Consider the following 17,076-nt stretch of genomic DNA (forward strand, 5'->3'; position numbering starts at 1 on the left):
TGCACTAGTTGTGCACTGTATAGGGAATAGGGTGCCATGTGGGACAAGGCCATCATGTTGCTTAGTGTTCACAGAGGAGAGGAGCAGGCTGCATTATACTAGGACCATTAGAGTTTGCGTCCCAAATGGCACCCTATTCCCTTTGTAGTGCACTACTTTTCACCAGGGCCGGTAGGGCTCTGTTTAAAAGTAGTGCACTATATAGGGAATAGGGTGCCATTTGGGACTATCAGAGGTGACATTCAGCTCTTTCTCTCTCCAGATTGTGCAAGAGTGCTTTTCATCAGCACCCACCGTGCACACGCCTCACTGCTGGCCTCTTTGCAGCCCCTTAACACAAACCAAGCCCGCCCTCTCTTTCTCTGTTTCTCTTTCTCTCTGCTCAACTCTCTGTTTCAGTCATTTTCAGCTTGCTCCTGGGTTATCTAATGTGTGCATAGAGAGAGAAAAAAGAGGGGGGAGAAACAGAGAGCAAGACAAAGCGAAATAGAGAAAAGAGAGGTACGTACAGGAATAGCACATCAGGATGTGGTTAGCCCATTCAGCCTGTCATTGTGAACTTATCTATGTGAGCTCTGACTGCGTCCTCTCTTTCTCGCTCTCCATTTGTTCTCTTATCTCCACAAGACTCCAGTCCTCTAACCTCTTAACCCAAATCTCAGCCATGTGAACCCCATTCCAATCCCCCGGGTAGAGAGGGATATCATCAGGGCCTCAGAAATTTCAGCAAAGATTGTGGAGACAGATAAGAAAACTAGAGTCCACCATTAGACTGCATCCCTATCTGAACCTGTTGTTTCCACAAAGCCTACAGTACACACATCTTTGCAAACCCCATTTTCAGAAGTCAATTAGTGATTTATTACATTTTAGCATTTTTACTTGTATTTATTGAATCTTTATTTAAATCAGGAAAGTCCCATTGGGGGAGGCATCAGTTGGCATGGCATCAAGCATGCTGTTTCTATAATCTCCCTAAAACAACCTGATCTTGCAAGCTCACAAACTGTTTCACTGCAAGTGAAGTGAAGTGAAACCAGTGTGAGCACATTGGTCAATCTGGTTTCACAAGTCTATTCTATTCAACATTAATGTGGAGTATAATCTTTCATATTTGCATCAGGTTTGGACATACTGACCCATCTGCTTGTGGGATGCCTTCCTCAGGATCTCAGTCTGTCTGACAGCCAGACCTCTCACACGACCCAGCTCCTCTGTCAGCTCAGTGTAGGCCAACGCCAGGTTCATCCTTCACAGGAGGAACAATAGTTTATCATCTTTTAATGCTGCGTTCCAAATAGTACCCTATTCCCTAGACGGTTGTCAGTGTAGACATATTTGAAAGTTACCTTTACTGGTGGCTATGTCCGCAATGGTTCACACTACCAGGACTGCCACAACCGAAAACAATTTCGGTCCCCTACGATGCATAACCGCTTCCCCTCACGTTCAGCTGCTACACAAACAAACTATGTCCTATTGTCCTTTCTATCATTCCTGTAACAAAGCCAACAATTTCTAGAGTAGACCTCCAGTACATTGAAGTTTCACTCTTTCTGCTCTATTAGCCAAATGTTAGCGTGGTCTTCCATCAGATTGTGCCATATATCCAACTCCTATGTATATCCAACTCCTATGTATATCCAACTCCTATGTATATCCAACTCCTATGTATATCCAACTCCTATGTATATCCAACTCCTATGTATATCCAACTCCTATGTATATCCAACTCCTATGGTAACATGGCATGACAACAATCATAGAACAGCATAAACAGATTCTCTACCAGTCAATGTTCACCTGCCTGTCCTGTGTGTTAGTGTGTGTCCTGTTACCCTGGCTTATCGTATTGTGCTCACCTAGGCTGGGAGGGTGTGATTGTCCATCAGCCCTTTTTGCATGTTGTCCAGTCTCTCCAGTCCCTGCCTTTCCTGCTCTCAGACCTCACGAGGGTCTGAGAGCCGACCACACTGTCCTACAGAGAGAGAGGGAGAATATTTGAGAAAATAAAGACCTAATATATATATTTATATATAGGCCTAATAGTGCATAGTAATAATAATAATAAAATGCTTTGGAAAATCAGCCAATGCCTTCATGGTCCTCTTCCTCAACATCCTAATCTGCTATGAGCCTGACCTCATCAGAGCAGTCAGCGGCCTCCTCTTCTGTAGGGACTGCAGTAGGCAATAGTTACCTGCCTATTACTCCTTCCATCTCTACCTGTACAAAATGTGTCACGTGCCTTGTCTCATAAATCCATAACACATACTATTAAAACTTTGAGTCACTAAAGGGCTGTAGACTAACAAGAATGACGTTATCTGACTTCCACACATTCACACTTTGCTTGTGTCTCGATAGAATCATCCATCATATGGATGTGTGGTGGATGATCATGATCTGAATAAGGCATCAGCTGATCAGGGACAGTGATAGTAGACCAAACACAAAATATGACATCCTATCTAGCTAAATGAAATTTGAGCCATTTTTGGAATCTAGCCAGCTAACTACCTTGGGGTACAGTAACAGTACAATAGTAGAAATAGATATGACAGGCATGAAAACCATGTCAGAAAACCTGATACATGGTAGCTATATTCCGAGATAATTTTTCTACAATATTCACAATACATTGACACAATCTTTACAGAATAAAAATCTAATTTCATCAATTATGTGGAAAAACTAAGGTTACTATATAACTACAGTTATGTGAGCTATTGGATCGCTCCAATATGGTATCCTTCCGCACGACAGGATACATTCTGAGTAATTTACATTCTGACAAATTTTCAGATTAGTCCCGTGTATCGGGTAGTGCTTCGGCTGCGGCTGACCCCCTTAAATAGCTGCCACCGCACTACTTCCACCGCGTGTCACACCGAGAAAGAGGATTGGAGTGATTCAATAGCTCACATAACGGTTGTTACATACGTAACCGTCATTATGAATCACTATTGGATCACTCCAATATGCTATCACAATACCAGATAAAATCAGTGAACTCGGTCTGGGCCAGACAGAGAGTAAAGTCCCGTAGGATTGAGTTTAAGGCCGTCACAGTTGCTGTGTCCCTCCGTCCCAACTCAGGGAAGCAGAGGCAACACCCAGCAAAGCTATACCGACTTCATTGGCGGGGTCAACATTGACTCGATAGTACCTAGATCATGCTCAATTGGCCGAGGCGCAAATGTCATTGAGGGGAACTCCTCGGAGCAGGGCCCACGATTTAGCTACTCCCCTAGTAGAATGCGCCATTACAGCAGATGACAGAGGCCGTCTGGCCAGCTGATTTCCTGTCGTAATAGTGTCCACAATCCAATGTGAGAGTCTTTGTATCGATAGGCTCTGGCCCAGAACTCTCTCACCATAGCAAACAAAATTTCCGATCAGACGGTCGTATTGCCTGTGTCTGCGTAACGTAAGTGTACAAGGCTCTGACTGGTCACAGCACACTTGAAGAAAAACAACCAGTTCACCGGCAGCCGTGGGAGGGGCGTATGAGGGCAAATGTAAGGGCCCGTTCACGTCTGTCAGACAGGACCGTCGGCAAGAATGAGGGTTTAACACAGAGGGTGACACTCCTCTTGTCTGGACACATTCGGAAACATTCACTGGTCACTGAAAAAAACGTGAAGTTCACTCACATTCTTAGTGGAGGTACAGTAATAGCCAACTCTAGGGGCTCGAGGGTGGCTTTTCAAGCGCTGACAGCACTACGTCAAGGTTCCAGCTTGGCACCGATCGGGCCATTGCCTTCATAAACTTGTAGAGCAATGGGTTGCCACCCATGGGTCCTTCCTGGCCTTCCTCATTGCATGCAGAGATAGCAGCTAGATACACTCTCAATGTGGATGCCACTCGGCCCGCATCGTGCAGTGACAGTGAAAACCGCCAAACTGTTTCCAAATATGATTGTCAGAATATGCCCCACCGCATTTGCTATGACGCGTTGGTGAAGGAAGCCCTGGCACACCGCAACGTGTTCACCACATTGTCTTGAAGGCCTAGACTGGTCCACTAACGCCTCTCAGAGGCCAAACCCAAAGCTGGAGGCGGTGCGGATCTGGATGACATAGTGTCGAGCCTGAGAGAGCAGGTCAGGCCTCAGTGGCAGCAGCAATGGGGTTCCCAAGAGGAGAGACAACAGGAGGCCATGGTGGTCTTGGTCAGTATGGAGCTATCAAGAGCAGCTGGTGGCCCATCAAGCTGACCCCGTCTAAAGTAGCTGTGATGAGGGAAGGAAAATGGTGGGAATGCAGAAAGCGTTGTTGCCGGTCAATCGTGAGCGAGAGCATCGAGATCCAGCTTGGACAATGAGTGTTTTCCTGAGACGCAAACAGGTCCACCTACGCTCTCCCAAAGCTGTAGTACCACCTGAGGGTGTAGACTCTTGTCCCCCTCCGGCGGGCTGTCTCTCAAGAGCATGTCCGCTGCATTGTTCAGGACCCCGGGGATATGTGCTGGTCGCAGCGATGCCAAGCGGGTCTGAGCCCACGGAAAGAGCTTCCGCGCTGCGATCGCAGTCCTCCCTGGTGATTGACCTACGTCACCACTGTGGTGCTTTCCGATCGGGCCAGGACATGCTGTCCTACCAGGTAGGGCTGGGACTGTTGGGAGTGCTAGGCGAACCGCATTGAGCTCTAGGACATTGATGTGTTGACCACTCCATGGGGGGCTCTAGCGGTCACTGGCCTCCATGCCTCTGAACACTTCACCCCAACCTGTCAGAGAGGAGTCGGTGCCCACCAGCTCTCTGCATTGGACTCTGCTTACGCTCACTCCCTTTAACAGGAAGGAGTGCCATAGCCACTTCGATATGGTCCGAAAATGCACTCGTCACCAACAGCTGACAGTGTCTGTGTTGTTTTGGCTGGGAGTTGAACCATGGCCTTAGGCGGAGAATGCCCAGCGGAATCAGCAGCGAAGCCACCGTCAGTAGCTGTTGGCACTCTAACACTGACACGGCTCGTCTGAGACGGATTATGTTGAGGTAGGATAGAATTTGTATTACTCTCACCTGAGGGAGATGTGCCCTCATGAGAGTCGAGTCTATTGACATCCAAGATAAATCACTCACTGTGAAGGGGTCAGTTGACTCTTCTCCTTTTTCAGGGTGAGGCCCAGACTTTAAATGTGGTTTGAGAGGGTCCTGAGGCGCAGACTAGCCAATCGTCCAGGTAAGGCAGTTACTCCTCCAGTAGAATGTGTCACCACAGCAAAAAGGCAAAGGTCGGCCGTCCAGCCGAAATGCTGCAGTTAGTGTCCACCTTGCAATGTGAGAGTCTGTTCGGATAGGTTCTGGTCCAGAACTCTCTCACCATAGTAAAATTAAAACTGATAAAGCTTTCATATTGCCTGTGTCTGTGAAAAGTAAGTGTCCATTGCCCTAGCTGGGCACAACACACTGGGGGAAGCCCCTAGTTCACCTGTAACAATGGGAGGGGTGTATGTGGACTGTAATGGCTGGTTAACATGTCTGTCAGACAGAACCGTTGGCCAGAATGAGGGGTTAGGATGGAGGACAACACTCCTTTCATCTGAACTCATTAGGAAACATTCAATCAACCAGGACACTAGAAGACCCTGAGACATTAGAGGCGCCAGAACTATAGTGGTGGCCGGCATCAGAATTGGAGTTCGGAGCCTTCCATCACTGTATTTAGTACCCATGGGGACCACACTTGCCTCTGAGTTTGGCCTCTGGGCCTGTGAGAAGCTGCCAATGCCAGCGCCAAGCAAATCAGGATGACTGCTGCGACCCTTCTTAAAACGCAGTCCGCTGCCTGTGGGCAGGGACACCTTGCATTTCTCAAGGCGAAACAATACTGGATATGGTAGTTTCTTTCTGTGGAAAGAAGAGAAGGGTAGTGTATATCCTGCAGTGTAACAGAAAAAAACAGCAAACCCCAGCTACACTGTGTAAGACCAGCAGTGTAATCGAGCTGTTATGGGAGTTTTTGAAGGGAAACTAGGATAGTTAGTGTCTGTACTGTAAAGGAGTATAACAGAAAACGATCACAACCCAGCTACCCACTGTGAAAAAGTGTAATTTCACTATGGTGGGGCTAGCATATACCCAGCCTAATACTGGAAAATGAAGCCGACAGTGTAATATGACGGTGTCTATAGTATACACTGCACAATACTGTATGATAAAGATCACTACGGACTTACACTATTAGCCTTTGTGTCATACACTATCTGAAGGAGAGGAGATGTGAAAGGCTGTATCTTTTCCTTGTGGAAAAAAAATATTTATTGGAATATACTTGTGGGTCGGCTGTAACTCACGCCACGTTTACAGCTTATTTTCCTGCTTTATACGTTGGGGTTCAGGTTGGCTGGACTTAAGGGAAAGTGTGCTTATAACTTTGTGCTTAGTCCTGCAATGGTCACCTCTCGTTGAACTAGCTTAAACCAGGAGGGTTACGGTGGACAGTGTTGATAATTCGTTTTACTGGAGACAGGAGAACAAGAGGAGACATATGACAAGGTGTATAATTTTAGAATAAGGCAGATTTATTCAAGTGTAAAAATATTAGGCAAAGCGTGCGGCACGGCTCTTTCTGTCTGATTCGTATGAAATCGTCCGGAAAGAGGTAGTTTCAACAGTTGTACAGTTTTATATAGACAACAAGCAAAGTAGGTTGATCTGGAAGTCTGGCCTTCCGATTGGTCGATCTGGGTCTTGGGTAGTCCTGAACAGGCCTGGTGTCAACGTTCCATTGGTTCCTGAGATAGTTCTTTGTCTTGAGCTCCAACCTTGAGTTGTGTGTGTCTGTGGTTATCATGGGGGAGGGGAATTGTGTGTGTCTGTAGTTGGTGTCTTAATAAGTCCAGCATATGTCCAAGAGAAATGAGGAGTATGTGTATTTTGTATAAAAGATGGCTTATGTTGAAATGTTGTTATTACTAGTTTCCCGTCTCTATTACAATTTCTTACAACAGACAAGTTACACAGACAACTAGGATAACCCCTCAGCGCCGCAATACTGGTCGACCAAACCGAGACCCGCCCAGGTTGGTGAACTGTCACAAGTAATTAAAATAAAGAGAAACACCAAATGAGATGGCACAAGCCAAGCTATTGAATAGCAGCGGGTATAATTCTGCGTTCATACACGCTAACATAGAGCTCTTACCAAGCGAATCTTCTTTGGAATGAGCCGAGAAAAGGAAGAAGTAGAAGTAGTGCAGCGGCAGCTATTTAAGGAGGTCAGCCGCAGCACTACCCGGTACAAGGTACACGGAACTAATCTGAAAATCCTTACTCGGAATGTATCCTGCCGCACAGAAGGATACCATATTGGAGTGATCCAACAAAGTGCTACATAACGTATTTGAGGGAACATTAGCAAGCTAGCAGCAAATTAAAAAGGAAAGGAATTCTCTCCTCTCCTTCCCTCTCCCTTGTTTTTGCTTGCAACTATCACTGTCTAGCTGGCTAGGTTTATGGTATTTACTACGACAAACGTAGTTATGTTATCGACATATGGCAGGACACAAAGAAAATGTAGCACGCTTATTTTGCCAGCTGGAAAGAAATAAGCACAAATTATTTCAGAAACGGGGGGAGAGGATAGCTAACGCAGGCTTCTGCCTCTTTTAGTAGCGTTGCAACCAACATTATTCAGCGCTGCAAATACAGACTTTTTAACAAAATCCTTTTGTCTTTCAAGTGACATTATTGATACATAGCCAATGTCAATTTAACAACGTTCTTACCTCAACTGATCCACCTGGTTTCCATTTTGAATCTCTTGACAGTCATCTAGGACAGGGGTGTCACTCAATCAGCGCAAGTGCCACATTGAAAAAACAACGAATTTGTGGGCCAGACATAGCCTATTATGTTTGTTTGTACCAAAAGTCGTGCATACAACTGCGACCCAAACTGGCCATTGTTTTATTAGAAAAAATATGGCCCTTTATAATGTCCACTTATGTACATAGGATGCTGTATATAGCGTTTTAACATACTAAAACAAAAGAGGTAACGTTAAATAATATTTGTCTAGCCTTTGGTGCTATGCATGTAAATGTGCCTAATCCAAAAATATTTAATAACTCTAAATATCAAAAACGCAGCTAGGTTGTAACATTTAAACTTAAAACACGTTTTTCATTTTTTTGCACTGCATGGATCACCGGTGCGGTTGAATACAGCATTGCTGTATGGTGCACTCAAAGACATAGACATTTAGCCTACAACACCTTTAAACTTTCGGTCCGGTAGAAGATTCAGTCAGCGTCATTAGTGATGATATGATACAGCACACTGGCTGGCTCGAGTATGGGTGTGTGTGTGTGTGCTGTGTGGCAATGCACTGCTGTTTTGCGTGCAGCACATTGGTAGTGCTTGCTGTGACTTGTAGGGCAGCACATGGCGGGCTGTATGGAAGCGGGCCAAAGGGAACTGACAACCCAAATCATTGAGCGGGCCGGATAGAAATGTGTCACAGGCCTGATTCGTCCCGCGAGCCTTGTGTTTGACACGTGATCTAGGAGGATTTGCTTCGTTACTGTTCATTGAAGTAAAAAATAAGTTACTGCCCATGAAACCCTAAACCAATATGTATCTACAGTACCAGTCAAAAGTTTGGACACACCTACTCATTCCAGAGTTTTATTTTATTTTTACTATTTTCTGCATTGTAGAATAATAGTGAAGACATCCAAAACTATGAAATAACACATATGGAATCATGTAGTAACCAAAAAAGTGTTAAACAAATCAAAATATATTTTATATTTGAGATTCTTCAAAGGAGCCACCGTTTTCCTTGATGACAGTTTTGCACACTCTTGGCATTCTCTCAACCAGCTTTATGGAATGCATTTAAATTAATAGGTGTGACTTGTTAAACGTTCATTTGTGGAATTATTATCTTAATGTGTTTGAGCCAATCTGTTGTGACAAGGTAGGGGTGGTATATATGCTTGCTGTTTGGGGTTTTAGGCTGGGTTTCTGTATAGCACTTTGTGACATCAGCTGATGTAAAAAGGGATTTATACATACATTTGATTGGTTGATTCATTGATTGTATACAGAAGAATGCCCTATTTGGTAAAAGAACAAGTCAATATTATGGCAAGAACAAATCAAATAAGCAAAGAGAAACGACAGTCCATCATTACTTTAAGACATGAAGGTCAGTCAATCTGGAAAATGTAAAGAACTTTGAAAGTTTCTTCAAGTGGAGTCGCAAAAACCATCAAGAGCTATGATGAAACTGGCTCTCATGAGAACCACTACAGGAAAGGAAGACCCAGAGTTCTCTGCTGAAGAGGATACATTCATTAGAGTTAACTGCACCTCAGATTGCAGCCCAAATAAATGCTTCACAGAGTTCAAGTAACAGACATCTCAACATCAACTGTTCAGATGAGACTGTGTGAATCAGGCCTTCATGGTTGAATTGCTGCAAAGAAACCACTACTAAAGGACACCAATAAGAAGAGACTTGCTTTGGCCAAGAAACATGAGAAATGGACAATAGACTGTTGGAAATCTGTCCTTTGGTCTGGAGTCCAAATGTGAGATTTTTGGTTCCAACCGGCGTATCTTTATGATACGCAGAGTAGGTGAACGGATGATCTCCACATTTGTGTTTCCCACCATGAAGCATGGAGGAGGAGGTGTGATTGTGTGGGGGTGCTTTGCTGGTGACACTGTCTGTGATTTATTTAGAATTCCAGGCACACTTAACCAGCATGGCTACCACAGCAATCTGCAGCAATACACCATCCAATTTGGTTTGTGCTTAGTGATACTATAATTTGTTTTTCAATAGGATAATAACCCAACACACCTCCAGGCTGTGCAAGAGCTATTTGACCAAGAAGGAGAGTGACGGAGTGCTACATCAGATGACCTGGCCTCCACAATCACCCGACCTCAACCCAATTATTACTTTTAATTTTTTTATTTAACCTTTGTTTAAGTAAGCAAGTCAGTTAAGAACAAATTCTTATTTACAATGACTGCCTACCCCCGACCAAACCTAATGGACTCCCAATCACAGCCGGATGTGATGCAGCCTGGATTCGAACCAGCGACTGTAGTGACACCTCTTGCACTGAGATGCAGTGCCTTAGACCGCTGCACCACTCTGGAGCCCAATTGAGATGGTTTGGGATGAGTTGGACCACAGAGTGGAGGAAAAGCAGCCAACAAGTGCTCAGCATATGTGGGAACTCCTTCAAGACTGTTTGAAAAGCATTCCAGGTGAAGTTGGTTGAGAGAATGCCAAGGCTGTGCAAAGCTATCATCAAGGCAAAGGGTGGCTACTTTGAAGAATCTCAAATTGAAATATATTTTGATTTGTTTAACACTTGTTCTGGTTACTAGATGATTCCATATGTGTTATTTAAGAGTTTTGATGTCTTCACTATTATTGTTTGATGTAGAAAATAGTTCATATTAAGAAAAACCCTGAATGAGTAGATGTGTCCAAACCTTGGACTGGTACTGTATTTTTAGCTCATATTGTCATGTGTAAATAGCAATTTCCAGAAATGAAATTGGTGATTGGACGGCAGTGTTATTTAGGCTTTTAACCATCATAACTATTATTTGAAATTAGAACGCTCCTGCTGGAAAGGGTTAAATAGCAGAAATGGTCCCAGATTTATTTGTTCTGTTTTGCCAACACTCTTATGGTTGTTGGGCCATGCTAAATCTTATAGTCAATGTGACAATATAATGTGATGTTTGTTGATGTGTTGGTTTGTCTCCTTGAATGACTGAATCTCCTGGGGATGCTTTGGCAGTTGCAGTTAGTGTGGTTGTGATGCATCTTTCAGTTAGTATTCTCTCCGTGGACTGGCTGTCAGTCAATTCAGTCTCTGTGGATTGGTTGTTCTCTCATCCAGGGTGCACCTGGCAGTCTCTGGGTCTTGTTTTTTGTTGACTTGACCTGTGACCGTTACTGTGATCCTCCTCACGCCTCACTAATCTTACTGCAGCCAGCCTCAACAGCTGGGACCATCAACTTGTTTTTCAGTTTAGTAAGATATCCCCAGTGAGCAAAATTGGTTGAAAGCCGAACTTTCAACATCTTTTTAACGTCTTTGCAACCAGGAAGACATATTTTCAATGTCTTGTGCTCATAGATATGATGCTATTGTTGTTGGAGAACAGTTCAGTTCATGAAGACTTCAATCTGTTGGACCACCTTCGGAGCATGATCTTTTTTGTCCCGAAATAAAAGAAAATGGCCTGTAACACCATGTGCCTAAAAGGTGACTGAAAATGATGTTGTATGATGCAAGGAACCACCTCACAAAACAACATTCATTATTATCACTGGTATTGACAATGGAAGGCTGCTGGTCCCTGGTACCATGTATTATATCTCCTGCCGTTGTGGCCTTGAGCAAGGCACTTAACCCCCTACAAAGTAAAATACTGCACTGATAGGCTACTGTATAAAACACATGTCCGTCAACCCTCTATCTGGAGAGCTTCTGGGTGTGCAGGCTTTTGGTCCAACCCTGCTCAAACACATCAGAGTCAGCTTATTAAGGTCCTGTTTAGCAGCCGATTTTTTACAATGTGGTGTGTTTGAGCAGGGCTGAAGAAAAAGTCTGCACACCCCGTAGCTCTCCTGGAGGATGGTTGGCTAACCCGCAACATTACAATTGCCCCCCCCCCCTCAAAAAAAACTCTTTCAATGAACCAGGGATCAAATGGTTAAGGTGGGCTGGGGTAGCTAACTAAGGCTAAAATATTCAGTGTACAGGGGAGATCTTGACAACAGAGGAGTTACTTGTCAATTAGGTTATTCTAAGAATATATTTTTACTTTGTCAGAATTGCATGACCAGTATTGAATAGAGGAGAATCCTAGCCAATTTTGAGTGCTTGAGAGACAGTTTTACAACCAGAGTATGCAGACAGTAGCGGTGTGTGTTGTGATGGCGACCGATGGTTAGGGCTGCCGTCTTATTGGCCCTCAACCAATCATGCTATTTTGTTTGTTTTTTCGCGTTGTTCGTAACATGTTTTGTACATAATGTTGCTGCTTCCGTCTCTTATGACCGAAAATAGCTTCTAAACATCAGAACTGGGATTGCTCACCTCAAACTGGACGAAGAGTTGTTCTTCAATGAGTCGGACGCGAGGGATATACTGTTGACACCCGACCAGGCCCCGATCCCCGTGATTCGCTGGAGAAGGAAACAGAGATTTTAAGGCAAATGATCAGGGTGCCTTGTGAGGACCAGGCGACGAGTTGCTAATCTGCCCTTGCCCTCCGTTCTGCTAGCTAACGTTCAATCGCTAGAAAATAAATGGGACAAACTGAAAGCACATATATCCTACCAACGGGACATTTAAAAACTGTAATATTTTATGCTTCACCGAGTCGTGGCTGAACGACGACATTAAGAACATAGAGCTGGCGGGTTACACACTCTATCGGCAAGACAGAAAAGCAGCCTCTGGTAAGACACGGGGCGGGGGCCTATGCATTTATGTAAACAACAGCTGGTGCACAATATCTAAGGACGTCTCAAAGTTTTGCTCGCCTGAGGTTGAGTATCTTATGATAAGCTGTAGACCACACTATTTACCCAGAGAGTTTTCATCTGTATTGTTCGTAGCTGTCTACATACCACCACAGAGCAGGGTTGGAACTAAAACCGCACTAAATGAGCTCTATTCCGCCATAAGCAAACAGGAAAACGCTCATCCAGAGGCGTGTACTGTAAAATACACTGCTAGTTCACTCATACTCCCTGCTATTCTCCTACTCTCTGCTCAATAAAATCACAGAAAGTACTTACTTGAAAGACAGAAATCATGGCAAAGATATCAACTATATTAGTACATGTAAAATGATTAAGGGAATTTTTAACTTGAGGTTAACACTTATGCTCAGGCAGTATTTAAAATACATTTTAAAAAGACAATAAAAAGCTTATTCAGATTCAGGTTTAAAAAAAAATATATACATTTAAACTTTATTTAACTAGGTTCTATGTAGAACCCTTCTTGACTTTCAAAGAATACTTCTTGCCTTCCAAAGAATCATCAAAGAACCCTTTCTTCCAAAAACGGTTCTTAGGATGTTAAAGGTTTGCCTTACAAAGAACGCTCATCTTCTAAAAAGAGTTCCTCAGATGAAAATGTTTTTTTATTTTTTTATTTTTTTATTCGCCTCTGTGGAAGGACAAATAAGTCATTTTTTTTTACAGCTCTTTTGCTACATATACATACATTTTACATATACATTTTAAATACATGGTCCTTTTATATAAAGCAGTCACATAATAATACATTACCAAACATAAACTCTTTAATCCCAACCCTCAGTAAATTTGGATTGAGCAGATATTCCCATATATTTTCGATAACTGTAAATGTGACATAACTCCTCCATTTCTATTCATAATATCATTAATAAATATATATATTTTTTAAATTCTCCGATAAATAATATTTTTCTATTGATCAGTATATTTGAGTATATTTGAGTAACCATAACATTTGTTGTAATATTTGCTCTATCTTTTCTGGAGGATAAAACACATTTTTAACCAGCTTTGTATGGCTTGTTTAAGAAAGGGCGATACTTTAAACAACATTTCATATTCAATTAGTTGAAAATTAGAAATTGTAATCTGTATGAAGGCAAAAAGCATTTTTTTTTGTTTCCCATGCTTGTTCAATGAACCATAAACAATTAATGAACATGCACCCGTGGAATGGTTGTTAAGACACTAACAGCTTACAGACGGTAGGAAATTAAGGTCACAGTTATGAAAACTTAGGACACTAAAGAGGCCTTTCTACTGACTCTGAAAAACACAAAAAGAAAGATGCCCTGCTCACCTGCGTGAACATGCCTTAGGCATGCTGTAAGGAGGCATGAGGACTGCAGATGTGGCCAGGGCAATAAATTGCAATGTCCATACTGTGAAACGCCTAAGACAGCGCTACAGGGAGACAGGATGGACAGCTGATCGTCCTCGCAATGGCAGACCACGTGTAACAAAACCTGCACAGGATCGGTACATCCGGACATTACACCTGTGGGACAGGTACAGGATGGCAACAACAACTGCACGAGTTATACCAGGAACGCACAATCCCTCCATCAGTGCTCAGACTGTCCAACATAGGCTGAGAGAGGCTGGACTGAGGGCTTGTAGGCCTGTTGTAAGGCAGGTCCTCACCAGACATCACCGGCAACAACGTCGCCTAAGGGCACAAACCCACCGTCAACTGTACACTACCGGTCAAAGGTTTTAGAACACCTACTCATTCAAGTGTTTTTCTTTATTTTTACTACTTTCTACATTGTAGAATAATAGTGAAGACATCAAAACTATGAAAGAACACATATGGAATCATGAAGTAACAGAAAAAGTGTTAAACAGATTATTCAAATAGCCACCTTTTGCCTTGATGACAGCTTGGCACAGTCTTGGCATTCTCTCAACCAGCTTCACCTGGAATGCTTTTCCAACAGTTTTGAAGTATTTCCCACATATGCTGAGCACTTGTTGGCTGCTTTTGGTTCCAACCGGCGTATCTTTATGAGACGCAGAGTAGGTGAACGGATGATCTCCACATTTGTGTTTCATCCCAAACCATCTCAATTTGATTGAGGTTGGGAGATTGTGGAGGCCAGGTCATCTGATGCATCACTCTCCTTCTTGGTAAAATAGCCCTTACACAGCCTGGATGTGTGTTGGGTTATTGTCCTGTTGAAAACAAATGATAGTCCCACTAAGCCCAAACCAGATGAGATGGCGTATCGCTGCAGAATGCTGTGGTAGCCATGCTGGTTAAGTGTGCCTTGAATTCTAAATAAATCACAGACAGTGTCACCAGCAAAGCACCCCCACACCATAACACCACCTCCTACATGCTTTACGGTGGGAAATACACATGTGGAGATCATCCCTTCACCCAGACTGTATCACATAGACACGGCGGTTTGAACCAAAAATCTCCAGTTTGGACTCATCAGACCAAAGGACAAATTTCCACCGGTCTAATGTCCATTTCTCATGTTTCTTGGCCCAAGCAAGTCTCTTCTTCTTATTGGTGTCCTTTAAGAGTGGTTTCTTTGCAGCAATTTGACCATGAAGGCCTGATTCACACAATCTCCTCTGAACAGTTGATGTTGAGATGTGTCTGTTACTTGAACTCTGTGAAGCATTCAGTTGGGCTGCAATTTCTAAGGCTGGTAACTCTAATGAACATCCTCTGCAGCAGAGGTAACTCTGGGTCTTCCTTTCCTGTGGCGGTCCTCATGAAAGCCAGTTTCATCATAGCGCTTGATGGTTTTTGCGACTGCACTTGAAGAAACTTTGAAAGTTCTTGAAATGTTCCATATTGACTGACTTTCATGTCTTAAAGTAATGATGGACTGTCATTTCTCTTTGCTTATTTGAGCTGTTCTTGCCATAATATGGACTTTGTCTTTTACCAAATAGGGCTATCTTCTGTATACCCCCTACCTTGTCACAACACAACTGATTGGCTCAAACGCATTAAGAAGGAAAGAAATTCCACAAATTAATTTAAACAAGGCACACCTGTTAATTGAAATGCATTCCAGGTGACTACCTCATGAAGCTGGTTGAGAGATTGCAAAGAGTGTGCAAAGCTGTCATCAAGGCAAACGGTGGCTATTTGAAGAATCTCAAATATAGCATTTATTTAGATTTTTTTACACTTTTTTTGCTTACTACATGATTCCATATGTGTTATTTCATAGTTTTGATGTCTTCACTATTATTCTACAATGTAGAAAATAATAAAAATAAAGAAAAACCCTTGAATATGTAGGTGTTTTAAAACCTTTGACCGGTAGTGTATGTTGTACAAAAAAAAGTACATTATTAATTATTTGTCTTAGTTAAGAACAAATTGTCATCCAATAGGCTTTGATTACATTTCCAATATCCCCGTCCATGTGGAAATTGTGTAAGAGTTATATGGAGGCCAATTAGATGGTGGTCCGATCGCATTCAGTCTCCTAATAATACTTTTTAAAACTTTTGATGCCGGCAAGAATGAGACTAGGAAACAATCAAGACGGCTAGCATGATTAAGCCTCCTCCATGTATATCTCACTAGGTCAGGGTTTTCAACCCCCATATATCCACTTGTTCTAATATATCCATGATCTGTGCGATCTCCTTAAGTGCTTGAGGTTAGGTTAGTTTATTTAAAATAATCCAACTTCCTTGCGAATCTGTTTCCACAATCAGATCAAAATTTGTATTAATTAGTAGAATCACCCCTTTTGAGTTTCTTTGCCCATGACAAAAATATATTTCTCCCTCCCAGTCCTTTTCCCACCCAACCTCATCTATACAGTGAGGCAAAAAAGTATTTAGTCAGCCACCAATTGTGCAAGTTCCCCCACTTAAAAAGATGAGAGAGGCCTGTAATTTCCATCCTAGGTACACTTCAACTATGACAGACAAAATGAGAAAAAAAAATCCAGAAAATCACATTGTAGGATTTTTAATGAACTTATTTGCAAATTATGGTGGAAAATAAGTATTCGGTCACCTACAAACAAGCAAGATTTCTGGCTCTCACAGACCTCTAACTTCTTCTTTAAGAGGCTCCTCTGTCCTCCACTCGTAAATTCATAACACAACAAAATGTGGAAAAAGTAAAGAGTGTGAATACTTGTTGAAGGCCCTGTAGATACAGAAGAACAGATCCTCTCATACCCAGAAAACACCAGAAGGTTCTGTCCGTAGGTGAAAACAGATCTAAAGGATTGGAGTTCACGCTATCATTTATCTAATCTCCCATATCTACCTCTCAGCCCTGTGACGTTGGCTCTAGTTTTGTTTTGAACATAGGTTGCCTCAAATGACTCACAGGGTATTTTTTGGGGGAGGGTTGACATTTCAGGGTATTGTGTCTGAAGAGGACGGGACAACCCCAGCCCAGAGTCAATGATGTAGTGAAGGCCTCCTCTGCTATGTCCTGTGGAGTGAGGCGAGACCTGTCTCAGTTTAGGGGTTAGCCCCCAAGAGGAATGGCCATCACTCCTTGGATCCCCCATGGCTGCCACATTCACCATGG

At 42.9% G+C, this 17,076-nt stretch overlaps 1 protein-coding gene and 1 long non-coding RNA gene across 2 annotated transcripts in view; one reads left to right on the plus strand and one right to left on the minus strand.

The window, feature by feature from the left end:
* Positions 1-7,903, minus strand: part of LOC129868715 (uncharacterized) — a 33,139-nt gene extending 25,236 nt beyond the window's left edge. Inside the window, exons 1-3 of the long non-coding RNA XR_008761795.1 lie at positions 7,738-7,903; positions 1,863-1,978; positions 1,140-1,249 (exon numbers count right to left, since the gene is read on the minus strand). This is a non-coding gene — a long non-coding RNA (uncharacterized LOC129868715). The remainder of the gene's footprint in view (positions 1-1,139; positions 1,250-1,862; positions 1,979-7,737) is intronic.
* The window catches only part of LOC129868713 (forkhead box protein O1-A-like), a 74,309-nt gene that overhangs the window by 26,163 nt on the left and 31,070 nt on the right, over positions 1-17,076 (plus strand). The gene's annotated exons all lie outside the window — the stretch shown is intronic.

The sequence above is a fragment of the Salvelinus fontinalis genome, chromosome 13 (assembly GCF_029448725.1).
Source record: "Salvelinus fontinalis isolate EN_2023a chromosome 13, ASM2944872v1, whole genome shotgun sequence".
NCBI lineage: Eukaryota > Metazoa > Chordata > Actinopteri > Salmoniformes > Salmonidae > Salvelinus > Salvelinus fontinalis.